This window comes from Toxotes jaculatrix, chromosome 2 (genome assembly GCF_017976425.1).
Source record: "Toxotes jaculatrix isolate fToxJac2 chromosome 2, fToxJac2.pri, whole genome shotgun sequence".
NCBI lineage: Eukaryota > Metazoa > Chordata > Actinopteri > Toxotidae > Toxotes > Toxotes jaculatrix.
The window spans coordinates 27,449,440-27,454,430 of NC_054395.1; the positions used below are offsets into that span (position 1 = coordinate 27,449,440).

Sequence of the window (4,991 nt, forward strand, 5' to 3'; positions counted from 1 at the left end):
CGTCCATCAGTGCTACATACGCTGATCGACGTGTGTCAGTCAGTCCCTTCGGGCTGTTTTCGGTGGATAATATGTGGCAGGGAATGCGCGTAAAAAAGCGTTTGGGTAGTGGTACAGTATATTACGCGCGGTGCAGGCGAGAAGAGAGGCGATGCCAGCAGACATCGATCCATAGAACAAACTGAACATTAAAAACTCCTCCCTCCTCGCCTGGACTTGATGATGGCAGCGAGACATTTGTTACACTAGATAACCATGAGTTTATTAAAGGAACAGAGGCCAGGGAAAAGAGACGGGAGCTCAGGCTGTGTGCTGCCGGGCTGCTGCTGTTGCTGCTTTCTATCACTCTGTGCTCTCTGTCTTTTCATGCAGTTTGTTTTTTTTTTCTTTTTTTTTTTTTGCTGTTGCTTTGGTTGTTGTTGTTTTCTTGCAGCTTCCGCTTTGCTCGCAGGATGAAAGACACAAAGTTTGTGAGATTTCCAAAAGGTACGAATGAAGCGCTGCAGTCACAAATACTGGTTTAATACCCAGGAACGACTGAACGGCAAGACTGGTGTTAGGACAAAGCCACTTATCTGATCACGTTACTTTTAAAAACAGATTCTATCTGTTCACTCTGCTGTTCGGCTGTTTCCGGGAGTGTCTCCTGGCATGATACACAAAACAAGGTACACTGATCTGTTTCCCACACTGAATGAAAACTTTGGAGGCCTGATAAATATGCGCAGGCTGGACGAAGTTAAGTTTGAAAATGCAGCTGGTAACAGATTAGTTAGAACTGACCAGAAACAGCACTTCAGCTGTGTAATCTGATCACATCTGTGGGACTTTTTAATTATCTTTTGATTTAAAATAAACCTACATTACACAATACTACAATGCAAACAAGTGAGTTACCATATATACTTTAAAGATGATTCATTCATGCTTATCATAACCACTTCACTGGTTTCACATTGTTTCATATTAAAGGCATCACTCCCACTGAAAATACGTTATGTACTATTTAATCTAGATCTGCAGGCCATGAATATTTTCATTATCGATTAATCTGTCAATCATTTTCTCCATTAATGGAGTCAAGGCAGTGGTGGAATAAGTGTTCAGAACTTTTACTTAAGTTTAGAAAAAAAAAAAAAAAAGCAATGCCACAGTGTAGAAACACTCAAAATCTAACATGAGTAAAAGTACAATTGTTATACTGTCAGAATGCACTGAAAAGTACTCATCATGCAGAATAATATATATTATATTATTGAATTATAATCATTATTTGATAAATGCAGCTAATCATTTCAATTTAATGTTATTCCCAAAAAGTTAAAAGTTAAATGTAGCCACGTGTTTTACTTCCACAGTGGCAGGTACAGAGGTATTTCCCTTGTGCCAGACTTCATGCTAAAACTCCACGACTTTTCAGAGAGAAATATAACAGTAAGATTTTGCGAAACATGGACATTATAAATTGTTATTTTAAAAGAGCCTGATGTAGTAAAATGCTTCTGTGAGGATGACACTTGCTTTTGTAAGGCTCACACCTCAGTAAAATCTGGAGCACAGGATTTTTACTTCTAATGGAATACTTTTACAATACTCAGTATTTTAACGGAGTGTTTTTTACACCACAACCTCTGTCTTTGGTTATTATATTGTGTGAGCACAATACTAAAGCCTCCCTTTCTCTTTAAAAGCTACTCATGACCTAATCAAATATGAAGTTGAGGTGATGGATGACTTCATTTCAGAGAGACAACACCCCTTAGAGATCCAGGCTCGCCCCGCATTACAAATGGCTTCCTGATAATATTCCATCACCCTATTTTGTGTCTGTCACTCATTTTGCCAATGATACCAGAGACCTCCCGTGAACTCCACCTGAACCTGTGCGATCAATCACGGCTCAGATCAAGCCTGAGCCATACCTGTCTGACAGCTCTTAACACCCTGTGTGTACACAAAGCGTGCGTGTGCCGTGACAGGCGTTACACTAGCGCCCACCACCACCACCACCACCACGTCACCTTATCTCTCCCTGAACGGCCTTTCTCCACCGGCACTCACACCTACTGTATCCTTGCGTCATCTGCATCGCCACGCTGACTCCCACCCGCATCATTGTTCACCAAACTGCGTCTCAAAAACTTTTCTGACCAGCATGTGCATATCAAACTTTTTACCTACCATACACGCATCAGCGGCGACGGCAGATCCACGTGCATATGGTGGAATTTGTCATCCCGTAAGTCTTGATGAGCTTTTCCTCCCTCACATGGTTGCAATTCTCATACCTGGCTCACTGACGTCTGCTCCTCCGCTGTAACAAAATGTGACAAACATATGTCTTGTTAGTGCTTTTTTTTAAAAGCCACCTGTGGCTTTTAGGAAACATGCAGCACATGTGCTGAGAAAGTAGACAGCAACATTTAATTAATGTCTGTGAACTCTGAACTGAGTTTGATGACAGGCTTATAAACTCAAAGTTGTACTGAAATCATATATTTGATTTGAAAATCTTCCCAGTTACACGAGCAGATGTTTCCCAAACCCTGAAATCAGATAAGTGATTCTTTTATCTCGTATCTCATCAAGAACTGGAGCTGCTTCTCTGACAAAGAAGGGGAAGCAGAGTTTGTGCATTCTTTGAATGTTTGTTTGAGCTTTTACACCCATGTAAGCTCGATTTCCAGTCAGCTCTGAAAAAGAAAATGTGCCCACATTCCTTGGAAGTCACCCATGGCACTTCTGGAGTGTCGACAAAATCAGCCTTTTATTTATTGTCAACAAAGCTGCTCCAGAAAGTGTCTTTTGACGGCAGCCAGAGTTTTGACCTCTCATCATTTTAGCTTTGAGAGAGTTCGATTCATCTTCACAGTCTGTTCTGGACTGTTCAGAGGTGGAGACACACTGTTTTTGGAGTGGAGTTTCAGGTTAACCTTGAATGTCATGTCTCACATACAGTCAGCGTTGTAGTGTGGGATAAAAGAACAGAAGAGACAAAACAGAAAGTTGTCGGTTGTTTCAGATGGTGTGATGTTAGTGTCTGTTTCTGTGTCCAAATGTAATTTATGCAACTAAAATGTACATTGATAGGAAAGCATGGGTGCTGATACGGGCCTGCAGACTTAATTACATCTAAAATTATTTATTGTATTTTTGTCTTATGACTTCAAAGTCATTAATAATCCAGAGTTTTAAGGCAAATCACCAGAAAACACTACCAGTATAAACAACATTTTATTTCCATGATGACTAGCTTATTTTCATTATTCACTGATAAAGCAGAGATACTATTAAAGGTATCATTTGTTATGTGTGACACCATCTGCTGTGTGTAATCATGGAATTATTTTCATACTGACTGACTGAACGTCTGGTGTAAGAAACAGCAGTTTGACATCTTACAATGAATTTAAGTGATAGTGGGTTATGGAATTTGCAACAGGAATTCTTTGCAGTTCCAAAAACCTGTGTGAATCTATGTAAAATCTAAATACATGCAGACAGTGTCATTAACCCAGGGATAACTGACCCGCAATAACACACAGATAATTCTGCTCTGAAAATGCTTACACCAAACCAATGTTGTGCTGTTTCTGTTATATGTGTAAATATGAAACTGTTTGCTAATATGTTAGCCGCAGCATCTTCATAAGGTGATAACATGTTGTGTTTACAGCTTGTTGGCCAAAAACACTATTAATGCCAAAAAATCTCTCACTCTCTCTTTCACTCCTTTTTTTTTTTTTTTGTCATGTTTGTTTATGAGAAAATGTGCATTCAGGAATCTTCATGTATTACAGAACAGATTTGTTTCCACACACATGAACCTGGACTCTTTCTTTGGTTTCAGCCATTTGTGTCTTTAACGATTCAAACGTGTCTAATTGGTGGAATCTGGGCTCACACAATCCGAGTGATTAAAAACTATCACAGAAAACACGAGTGACTGAGAAATGTCGTTAAGATTTTCAGTTTATCTTTGTAGGAATTCCTCAGTTTTGTAGTATTGCCTGGTAGTTCATCATAGCCCCACGGTTTAGTAAACATTAACTCTCTAACAAGATTTATGGGCATTTTAACCCAGGTCAGAGCTGTAATTCTGGAAACAATGCCCAAATAATTACTCCACGCGTAGAGCTCTGCCATACAAACATTATCGAGAAAGCAGAAATCTTAGACTCATTTCCAATTTTCTGGCAAGGCGGCAAACAACTGACAGACAGCGATGTGCAAGAGCAGAGTGAGTTCAAAGTGAACTCAAACAAGCACAGTCTTACAGACTTCACAGACCTGCTCACATTATGAGATTTACAAACTCTCTGTGGATCAAGAACATTTAGGAACACACAAGCTTTTTGTGGATCAACCCCGGACCATTATCCATTTGAGCAAAATCCAGACTCATCCTGAGACTGTTTTCAATATCATAACACTGGCCTCATTCATATTATGTGGTTGAACTATTTAGTGACACAGTCGTTTGACAATAGGGAGTCTAATTATAATGCTCTAGCCATGATAAAAGGAGGATGGTCTAGGAAATCCAAACCTGTCTTTAATCGAAAGATGAAATTTCATGGACAATGGACAGCCTGTGTTTGAAGTCTCGTTTCATAATTTTCAAAGTGGAACAACGACATGTGCATACAGTCAAAAGCAGCTGCTTGATTTTAAGATGCAATTCATGTAACACTTGTGAAAACTTACCAAAGCTAAAAACAAAGAGCTATTACAAATTCAGACAATGTCTAAAAAAAATCTGAAGTTTCCAGTTGTGTGATTGACAAGCAGTTAAAAATAAAAAATTTCTAGAGCAGGACTAAACTGCAGCAATATAATAATGCAAGCCTAATATGAGCTCGTTTCAAGGTTGTGCAATAAAAAAAAATAAATAAATAAAAAATGACATGAAACAGAACGTGAGTCATCTGTGATCCTACAAACAGATACAAACGTCATTTAACACACCTTGAAACGAGGCCTTGGTTGTA

At 39.1% G+C, this 4,991-nt stretch overlaps 1 protein-coding gene across 1 annotated transcript in view; it reads right to left on the bottom strand.

Annotated features, from left to right (window-relative positions):
• The window catches only part of LOC121198005 (teashirt homolog 2), a 39,288-nt gene extending 38,775 nt beyond the window's left edge, over nucleotides 1-513 (bottom strand). The window contains exon 1 of the mRNA XM_041061801.1: nucleotides 1-513. This exon is cut by the window's left edge and continues 346 nt beyond it. The gene's annotated coding sequence lies outside the window, so the exon portion shown is untranslated.
• Nucleotides 514-4,991: the final 4,478 nt, after the last annotated feature.